The sequence below is a fragment of the Medicago sativa genome, chromosome 7, assembly GCF_051527215.1.
Source record: "Medicago sativa cultivar Bolivia chromosome 7, Bolivia_mono, whole genome shotgun sequence".
In the NCBI taxonomy this organism is placed as follows: domain Eukaryota; kingdom Viridiplantae; phylum Streptophyta; class Magnoliopsida; order Fabales; family Fabaceae; genus Medicago; species Medicago sativa.
The window spans coordinates 103239095-103250053 of NC_140755.1; the positions used below are offsets into that span (position 1 = coordinate 103239095).

At 36.0% G+C, this 10959-nt stretch overlaps 1 long non-coding RNA gene across 1 annotated transcript; it reads left to right on the plus strand.

The window, feature by feature from the left end:
- The first annotated feature begins 564 nt into the window (after nt 1-564).
- LOC146911567 (uncharacterized) lies at nt 565-3080 on the plus strand. Its single transcript, XR_015020291.1, has 2 exons — nt 565-638; nt 2759-3080. It is a non-coding gene; the product is annotated as an uncharacterized LOC146911567 (long non-coding RNA).
- Nucleotides 3081-10959: the final 7879 nt, after the last annotated feature.

Sequence of the window (10959 nt, forward strand, 5' to 3'; positions counted from 1 at the left end):
ATGATGTGCAAGTTAGAGACAACCTTACAGTGGAGACCTTACCTTTGAGGATTGATGATCGTAAGGTGAAAACGTTGAGAGGCAAGGAGATACCTCTAGTGAGAGTTGTTTGGAGTGGAGTAACTGGTGAAAGCTTGACGTGGGAGCTAGAGAGTAAGATGATGGAGTCTTACCCAGAGTTGTTTTCTTGAGGTAAATTTTCGAGGACGAAAATTCTATAAGTTGGGGAGAGTTGTAACGCCCGTCTTAATTATTTGATTAATTAGAAATATATTTATATATATGATTTAAGTGATTTTCATGATTGATATGTGTGAATTTTATGATTCATGCAGTTGAGTGGTTTATATGATTTATAAATAAATTATGTGGGGTATATGATGTTGTGAAGTTGTTATGACTTATTTTATTATTAAATAAAATAAGATATGAAAATTAAATAAAAATATTAGAATTTGGGATGTGATGTGAAAAGAGCATTTTTAGAGGTGTAAAGAGAAATTAGAGTGAAGTTATAAATAGAAGGAGTTAGGTTGAGAAAAGTTTTTAGGCAGAACGTACGTTTTTAGAGAAAAGGGAGAAAAAGGTCAGAAAGAGAGAAGAACAAGAGGAGGCTGTCGATTTTCTTCAATTAACAGGTAAGGGTGAGACTAATTTTCAATATTATTAAGGGTATAATTCTGTGGAATGAATTTAGTATAATTAGGTTGAGGTTTTGCAAGATTATGAGACTTAGGGTTTGGGTGAGAATTGATGATTAGGTGAAGAAAGGGCTTTTGTTTTCCATTGTTTTTCATAAATTTTTCTTGCTTTAATTATTGCCGTGATTATATGTTGAACTTCATGTTGAATTCATGATTAATATTTGGTTATAGCATCATCCTAATCGTATTTGAGTTTATCGTTATTTTCAATAATATAATATTTTTGATCTATTGAGTTTTCTTTTCATTCGACAGATATATCTTGATCCATCATCCTGCGTGATACATATTTGAGATGGCTTTAATTTTACCTATTGTTTACAAAGCCTATTTGATATGATGCCTATATGCCTATCCATGCCTGCATGAATTATTTTTGTTAACGATGCCTAGTTGTGAATTGGTCTGAATATAAATAAACATATAAATAATGTTCTTTTCCTTGATTTATGATCGGTGCCAATTTTCTTCTCTGTTTATATTATTGATGCAATTATCCATTCATATATGAATATTTGAAAGAATGGTTTGAATTCTAGTTTTACTTTCCGCCGCAAGACATTTAGGATTGTTCGAATTCTCTTAGTTTCATTTATTATTGGATTAATAAACATGACTTTAGGGGAAATTCTTGTACTCCATAATGTTGCAACTTCACAAGAATTGTGTTATCTTATTTTATTGATTAGTTAAGCCTGGTTAGTCTAATTTTAATTACTCCCTTCGTTATGTTTTTGGTTCTTTCGCTAGTGGCTAATCTAATTTTTGTACTCACCTTCACCATGATATCCGTCAATGCTATAATTACTTCAATTTAATAGCGTAGGGTATCCTGAAGCCTAAAGTTCATGCTCATGTCTTCTTTGTGACAGTTTTCGATTTTTTTTTTTTAAGTTGAAGCCAACCTTATGTTATTTAAATTCTAAGTCACAAGATGTTGCCTACTTTTATATAATTGGTTATATTTATTTAATGAATTCCGAGGATAGCAGATTAGGGTGTGCAGAGCATCATTATAATTGGACCGTGAAATCTCTCAAATGTCTTGATCTATTATTTTAATTTATTTGACTATTTGGGATTAAAATTGATGCAATGAAAAAGTAGATATAAATTTATTAGTACTTCACTTGATGTTTTAAATTGTGAATTATTTGATGATGTGAAATTGATGTGTTAATTGATGATGTATAACTGAAGTGCTACTTAATGATGTGTATTTGATAATGATGCTATTTAAAGATGTATTATATAATGAAGTGCTATTTGGAAGATGTGTGATTTAAAAATGTGTTATTTATGATGCTTATGTTGATGCGATGTTTAAGATGTTGATGTTTATCGTTTGATGCTGTTGACCATTAATGTCATAAAGTTGTAAGTGTCGGTCTAAGTTGTGAAGTCGTAAGAAGTTGTCCAAATTATTGGAATCATATAAGTTGTTTAAGAAGTTCAAGATGTCTAAGTTGTAGGAATTGAGTCCATTGCATACTCATTAAAGTTGGGGGCTTTAGGCCCGGCAGCCTTTGTGCTCATTAAAGTTGGGGGCTTTAGGCCCGGCAGCCTTTGTGCTCATTAAAGTTGGGGGCTTTAGGCCCGGCAGCCTTTGTGCTCATTAAAGTTGGGGGCTTTAGGCCCGGCAGCCTTTGTGCTTATTAAAGTTGGGGGCTTTAGGCCCGGCAGCCTTTGTGCTCACATGTCGAGAGCCTAATTACGCTCATTTACGTTGCTGATTGGTACCACATGCATTTGCATTTCAAGAAGTTTCACGATGGTTTAAAGTTGTTAAGTTGTTAAGTTGATAAGAGTTGCATTGTCAAGTTGAGTCGTGTTGTCGAGTTAAGCGTTAAGTTGAACATGATATTTAATGATGATGATATATGATGATGGTATTTGATTATGCAATGATAATATGCTAAATGATAAATGTTTGATATGTTAATAATGTTTTATGTTGCTAAATGCATTTTAATGAATTACATGCTTAATTTATTGACTGTGAAATCTCACCCCTTCTGCTTGAAAATGTTGCCCTTCGTATGGGTAACTTGCAGGTAATAAAGACTAGAGGCGTACGTGAGTGGACTCCTCACATTTTGTCTAGGTGCTCTGATACGTAACGGGATGGGGGCTTGCTTTTACTTCTGTTCCTTACGTGTCTTTATGAACTTTTTATGAATAAATGTCGAACTAAAATTATGAGATTTCAGATGAGGCCTGCGTGCCAAGACTTTTAGTATGTTGAACTATTTTCCGCTGCATGATTTGAGATTTTTGATGTTAAATACTGAGAGATAATTCTTATTATCCATTTTATGATTTTCAAGAAGTATGTGACATTCCGTTATGATTTAAAATACTCTGATTTAAATGAAATTTTTATGTTGGGAAAAACGGGGTGTTACAATGTTCGCGGAAGAAAAGAGATCGAGTTCCTTGAGCTGAAGCAAGGAAGCATGTCGGTGACAGAGTATGCAGCAAAGTTTGTGGAGCTGGCTCAGTTCTATCCACACTACACTGGGGACAATGCTGAGTTCTCTAAGTGTATCAAGTTCGAGAATGGTTTGCGTGCTGATATTAAGCGAGACATTGGTTACCAACAGATCCGTGATTTTTCTGCTTTGGTGAGCAGATGCAGAATCTATGAAGATGACAGCAAAGCTCATTATAAGATTATGAGTGAGAAGAGGGGTAAGGGCCAACAAAGTCGCCCAAAGCCTTACAGTGCTCCTGCTGACAAAGGAAAAGGAAGAGCTAATGATGAGAGGAGGTCAAATAAGAAGGATGCTGGTGCTGAGGTTGTTTGTTACACTTGTGGCGAGAAAGGCCATAAGAGTAATGCTTATACTAAGGATATTAAATGGTGCTTTCGTTGTGGCAGTAAAGGACATACACTTGCAGAGTGTAAGCATACGGACATTGTGTGTTTTAACTGCAAAGAAGAGGGTCACATTAGGTCTCAGTGTACGAATCCGAAGAAGACTCAGACTAGAGGGAAAGTGTTTGCTTTGACTGGTACTCAGACTGAAAATGAGGATCGTTTGATCAGAGGTACTTGTTATATTAACAATACTCCTTTAGTTGCTATTATTGATACTGGTGCTACACATTGTTTTGTTGCTTTTGATTGTGCTTCTAAGTTGGGTCTTGCTGTGTCTGATATGAGTGGAGAAATGGTCGTCGAAACTCCAGCTAAGGGTTCGGTGACTACTTCTCTTGTTTGTTTACGATGTCCTTTGTCTATGTTTGATCGTGATTTTGAGATTGATTTAGTTTGTCTGCCTCTGAGTGGAATGGATGTAATTCTTGGTATGAACTGGTTAGAGTACAACCATGTTCTCATTAATTGTTTTAGTAAGTCGATGCGTTTCTCCTCTGCTGAGGAGGAAAGTGGAGCAGAATTTTTGTCTACTAAGCAGCTGAAGCAATTAGAACGCGATGGGATCTTGATGTTTTCCTTGATGGCATCCTTATCTTTGGAGAATCAAGCAGTGATTGATAAGTTGCAGGTGGTGTGTGATTTTCCGGAAGTTTTTCCTGATGAAATCCCTGATGTACCACCGGAGAGAGAAGTTGAATTTTCTATTGACCTTGTTCCGGGAACGAAGCCTGTGTCTATGACACCTTATCGTATGTCAGCTTCTGAGTTGGATGAGTTGAAGAAACAGTTGGAGGAATTGCTAGATAAGAAGTTCCTTAGACCGAGTGTTTCACCTTGGGGAGCGCCGGTATTGTTGGTTAAGAAGAAAGATGGAAGTATGAGGTTGTGCATTGATTATCGACAACTGAATAAAGTAACTATAAAGAATAGATATCCACTTCCTAGAATTGATGATTTGATGGACCAGCTGGTGGGTGCACGTGTGTTCAGCAAGATTGATTTAAGGTCGGGTTATCATCAGATTAAAGTAAAAGATGAAGACATGCAGAAGACGGCCTTTAGGACACGATATGGTCATTATGAATATAAGGTGATGCCTTTTGGTGTGAGTAATGCGCCTGGCGTGTTTATGGAGTATATGAATCGCATTTTCCATGCATTTTTGGATCGTTTTGTGGTTGTGTTCATCGATGATATTTTGATTTACTCTAAGACAGAAGAAGAACATGCAGAACATTTGAAAATCGTTTTGCAAGTGCTGAAAGAGAAGAAGTTGTATGCTAAATTGTCTAAGTGTGAATTCTGGTTGAACGAGGTAAGTTTTCTGGGCCATGTTATTTCTGGTAGTGGTATTGCAGTCGATCCATCTAAAGTTGAAGCAGTATCGCAATGGGAGACTCCTAAGTCAGTTACAGAGATTAGAAGCTTTTTGGGTTTGGCAGGATACTACCGAAGATTTATAGAAGGATTTTCTAAGTTAGCACTTCCGTTAACACAGTTGACGTGTAAAGGTAAAACCTTTGTGTGGGATGTTCATTGTGAGAACAGTTTTAATGAATTGAAGAAGCGTTTGACGACGGCTCCAGTTTTGATTTTGCCAAAACCTGATGAACCTTTTGAAGTGTATTGTGATGCGTCCAAATTGGGCTTAGGCGGTGTGCTTATGCAAGATGGTAAAGTTGTTGCTTATGCATCAAGACAGTTGAGAACTCATGAACGAAACTATCCTACTCATGACCTTGAATTAGCTGCAGTCGTATTTGTCCTTAAGATTTGGAGACATTACTTGTATGGTTCGAGATTTGAGGTGTTTAGTGATCACAAGAGCTTGAAGTACTTGTTTGATCAGAAAGAATTGAATATGCGACAGCGGCGGTGGCTCGAATTGTTGAAGGATTATGACTTTAGTTTGAATTACCATCCGGGTAAAGCTAATGTTGTTGCGGATGCCTTAAGTAGGAAGAGTTTACATATGTCTGCTATGATGGTGAAGGAATTTGAATTACTTGAACAGTTTAGAGATATGAGCTTAGTTTGTGAAATGTCGTCTCGGAGCGTTAAGTTAGGAATGCTGAAAATTGATAACGATTTCTTGAAAAGTATTAGAGATGCACAGAAGGTTGATGTTAAGTTTGTGGACTTGTTGGTTGCTAGTAATCAAACTGAAGATGGTGACTTTAAAGTCGATGATCAAGGTGTGTTGAGGTTCCGAGGTAGGATTTGTATTCCAGACAATGACGAGATAAAAAGGATGATTCTGGAAGAGAGTCATAGGAGTAGCTTGAGCATTCATCCGGGAGCTACAAAGATGTATCATGATTTAAAGAAGCTGTTTTGGTGGTCAGGATTGAAACGTGATGTGGCACAATTTGTGTACTCTTGTTTGATTTGTCAGAAGTCGAAGGTAGAGCATCAGAAACCTGCTGGGTTGATGACACCGTTAGATGTACCAGAATGGAAATGGGATAGTATATCCATGGATTTTGTGACGAGTTTGCCAAATACTCCTAAAGGGAATGACGCAATTTGGGTGATTGTTGACAGATTGACGAAGTCGGCACATTTCCTTCCGATTAATATTAGTTTTCCTGTGGCTCAGTTGGCAGATATTTATATTCGAGACATTGTGAAGCTGCATGGTGTTCCTTCGAGCATTGTGTCAGATAGAGACCCACGATTTACTTCTAGATTTTGGAAGAGTTTGCAAGAGGCTTTAGGCTCTAAGTTGAGATTGAGTTCGGCTTATCATCCTCAGACAGATGGTCAGTCGGAAAGAACAATTCAGTCACTCGAAGACTTGTTGAGAGTTTGTGTACTTGAGCAAGGTGGAACTTGGGATAGTCATCTTCCGTTGATAGAGTTCACTTATAATAACAGCTATCATTCAAGTATTGGGATGGCACCTTTCGAGGCTTTGTATGGTCGGAGGTGTAGGACTCCGTTGTGTTGGTTTGAGACAGGTGAAAGTGTGGTTTTAGGACCAGAAATTGTTCAACAGACTACTGAGGAGGTGAAAATGATTCAAGAGAAGATGAAAGCGTCGCAGAGTCGACAGAAGAGTTACCATGATAAGCGTAAGAAAGACCTTGAGTTCCAAGAGGGAGACCATGTGTTCTTGAGGGTTACTCCGACGACCGGCGTTAGTCGTGCATTGAAGTCAAGGAAGTTGACTCCGAAGTTTATTGGTCCTTATCAGATTTCTGAGAGAATTGGCACGGTGGCTTATAGAGTTGGATTACCACCGCATTTATCGAATTTGCACGATGTGTTTCATGTGTCGCAGTTGAGGAAGTATGTTCCAGACCCGTCCCATGTGATTCAGAGTGATGACGTGCAAGTTAGAGACAACCTTACGGTGGAGACTTTACCTTTGAGGATTGATGATCGCAAAATGAAGACGTTGAGAGGCAAAGAAATACCTCTAGTGAGAGTTGTTTGGAGCGGCACTACTGGTGAAAGCTTGACGTGGGAGCTGGAGAGTAAGATGATGGAGTCTTACCCAGAGTTGTTTGCTTGAGGTAAATTTTCGAGGACGAAAATTCTATAAGTTGGGGAGAGTTGTAACGCCCGTCTTAATTATTTACTTAATTTAATAAGGATTTATATATTTATTTATATATATATTTATATGATTTAAGAATTTAAATAGTTTGCATGATTTATAGATAAATTATGTGATTTTCTAGAATGACGTGAAGTATATTGATGTTGTGAAGTTGTTATGTTGGTGTGACTTATTTTATTATTAAATAAAATAAGATATGAGAAATAAAATAAAAATATTAAAGATTGGGCTGCGTGGTGAGATGAGCAATTAGTAGTGAGAAGAGTAAAAAGGAGAGATAAATAGACAGACATAAGTTAGGAAAAGTAGTACGTACGTTTTTGGAGAAAAAGGGAGAAAAGTCAGAAAGAGAGAAGAACCAAAGGAGGGCTGCGATTCTGCTATTATCAGGTAAGGGTGAGACTAATTTTCAATATTATTAAGGTTATAATTCTATAGGATGAATTTAGCATGATTAGGTTAAGTTTTGGTGAGAATTGAGAATTAGGTTTAGGATCAATTTTGATGAATGAATCAAGAACAGATGTTAGATTGATGCAAAATTAGTGTACAGACCTTAGATATGACTTAAGATGATAATTAGATGCTATTTGGATGAAGGAATCATGAATATAGGTGAAAAGTTGTGATTTTTAGGTTTCTGGCCGTACTGACATTCATCGCTCGCATCTGCGAGCAAGAACACTCGCACCTGCGAGCTAGAACCCAGAACTCGCAACTGCGAGCAATGCAACTCGCAACTGCGAGTGACCTGTAAGCTCGCAACTGCGAGCAGAATAACTCGCCACTGCGAGTAAAGACTTAGGAACCCAGAACGCATGCTTTGCTCGCCATTGCGAGCAAAGTTACTCGCAACTGCGAGTTAGGCTGTTAGTTGCCCAAAATTGTCCCGATGCGATCCTTTCGCACGTATAGTCTTGAGCTGACCTTAGAAGTAAGAATGAGGGTGATTTAGAATGTTTCCAGATGTTACAGAAGTCTGTTTATATGACTGAAATGATTAGTAATGTTGCATGAATAATGTTATGATGTTTTATGATATTTATGTTGATGTAATCCATTCCTTAAATGATGTTGAGATATTCCAACACTGTTATATGTTGTAAATCTGTTGCTGTTCATTGCTGCTGACCTTTAATGTCTTGAGATTGCATGAGTCGGTCTATGTTGCAAGAAATTAAGAAGTTGTCCATGATTATGAGTCGTATGAGTCGTTCATGTTGTCGTCTAAGTGGCTAGAAGTTTGAGTTCATTGCATACTCATTAAAGTTGGGGGCTTTAGGCCCGGCAGCCTTGTGCTCATTAAAGTTGGGGGCTTTAGGCCCGGCAGCCTTTGTGCTCATTAAAGTTGGGGGCTTTAGGCCCGGCAGCCTTTGTGCTCATTAAAGTTGGGGGCTTTAGGCCCGACAGCCTTTGTGCTCACACGTTGAAGAGCCTATTATGCTCATTTGTTGTTGATTGGTACCACATGCATTTGCATATCAAGAAGTTTCATGATGTTTAAGTTGTCAAGTTGTTGAGTTGATAGAGTTGCATGGTCTAAGATGAGTTGTGTTGTCAAGTTGTTGTTGAGTTGATAGTGTTTCATGGTCAAAGATGAGTTGTGTCGTCAAGTTGAGTGTTAAGTTGATTATGATTTGTGATGAAAATTAGTAATGATATTTGATGATTGTATTTGTTATGAAATGAAAAATATACTGATTGTTAATTGTTGACATGTTATTAATGTTTAAGTTGTTAAATGCATTTTATTGGATTATATGCTTAATGTATTGATTGTGAAATCTCACCCCTTCTGCGTATATGTTGCCTCGACCGTGGGTAATGTGCAGGTAATAAAGATTAGAGGCGTTCGTGAGTGGACTCCTCACTTGGTGTCTAGGTGCTCTGATACGTAACGGGATGGGGGCTTGCTTTTACTTCTATTCCTTACGTGTCTCTTTTATGAACTAATTATGAGATTTTCCAATAAGGCCTGCGTGCCAAGACTTTTAAATGCTGAACTATTTTCCGCTGCATGATTTTAGATATTGATGTTGAATTTGAGAGATAATTATTATTATCCATTTTATGTTTTAAAAGAAGTATGTGACATTCCGTTTGTGATCAAAATACTCTGATTTTAAATGAAATTTTTATGTTGGGAAAACGGGGTGTTACAGAGGCCATAGGGTGGGAAAAGTAATACTCATTCTTCAATTATAGGTGTTGTAACGTTCAAATAATGCAATCTAGTATGAATATCAAAAACCCAGTGACTCTAGGTAAAATAAAAAGAGCGTATTACCCAGGAGCGGATCCACACATTTAATATACGTGGGGTTAAAATTTTGAAGAAACAATAATGCAAATTATATTAAAAATAAGAAGAGTTTTTTCTATCATGTACAAATTTGTATATGTTAAGAAATTTAAAATGGTAAGTTTGTCTTATAACTTGTGTATTTTATCTTAAATAATAACTTTTTAATAAACAATTGATGTTTTTCAATGAAAAGTTACTTCCTTTTCGCATATGGTGCATCCATATCAGACACATCAATATCATGCTTATTGCAAATTTTAATAACTTTAGATATAAGTTCTTCTTATCCCTCATTCCTCATTTCTTATAATTATTTTTTGGTATCATTAACAAGTGACAAAACATTCAAAAGATCTTATTTTTAACATGTGTTTTATTTATTTAAAAAAAAAGGAAAATTTCATGTGGAGCTTTAGCTCCACATTGCTCTCAAATGCATCCGCCCCTGGTATTACCGAGCATCCACATCCATGCCACATATATTGGTTGTATAAATGGATTCCACTTAATATATTATAATAGCTTACACTTTCTAATTATTTAAATCACTCAGCTACATTTTTTAAATATCCATACCACATATCTAAATTTTTAAAATGGGTCCCACAATATACATCACAAATGTATTTTATATTAATATGCAACAACCTTTCAAATCATAATTTAATTTTATCAAATGAATTTTATATTAATATGCAACAACCTTTCAAATCATAATTTAATTTTATAATAGTTTATAGATTCAACAATGTATAAAACCACCGTAACCTTGCGGGGGAACGGTTACCATGTCAAAATGTCAAATATCCTTACTACACAAAGTGGCATAGAGATAAGTAAAGACACTCAAAATTTCAACCGATAATGGTGTTCTTAGTGAGCTAACTCAGTTAATACATAAATATCAATGCATTCTGATTTGAATTTTAGATTTTTCACTTAATCATCTTAAAAGTGAAATTCTAACCGCTAATATGTTTTTATAAAAGATAAAGAGCTGAATTTTATAAGCTTTAAAATGGGGAGAGCCGACCCAATAATCTTCAAAAATAAGTAAGGCTTAAATCAAATTCTGATATATATGGTCTTATTTTGTGAGTATATGAGACCATTTTGCTTAAAAAAATTAGTTAATTTTTTTTGGTAGGCCTAAAAAAACAATTTAGGTAGCCTTTTTCCTTCTTAAGAAGACGACTTTAGTAGCCTTTACCATTGAACCACCTTGATATTTACACTTAATTTAGTGTTAGGTGAAGTTTAAAATAACTTGAAAAAGAATATTTTTTGTCGACCTTTCGATAATCCGGAGTTTGATATTTCAATATGAACTTGAACACACAAAAACCAAACAACGTCACACTAAGAAGACATACAACATAAAATACCACTCAAACAACGAAAACACGAAAAAGCATGAAACAAAAACTTGATCTAGTCATTGCTAATAATGATTTATGCTAACATGTGCCTTTAAGGGACATGCTAATGTTTTCATTAAAAGCAA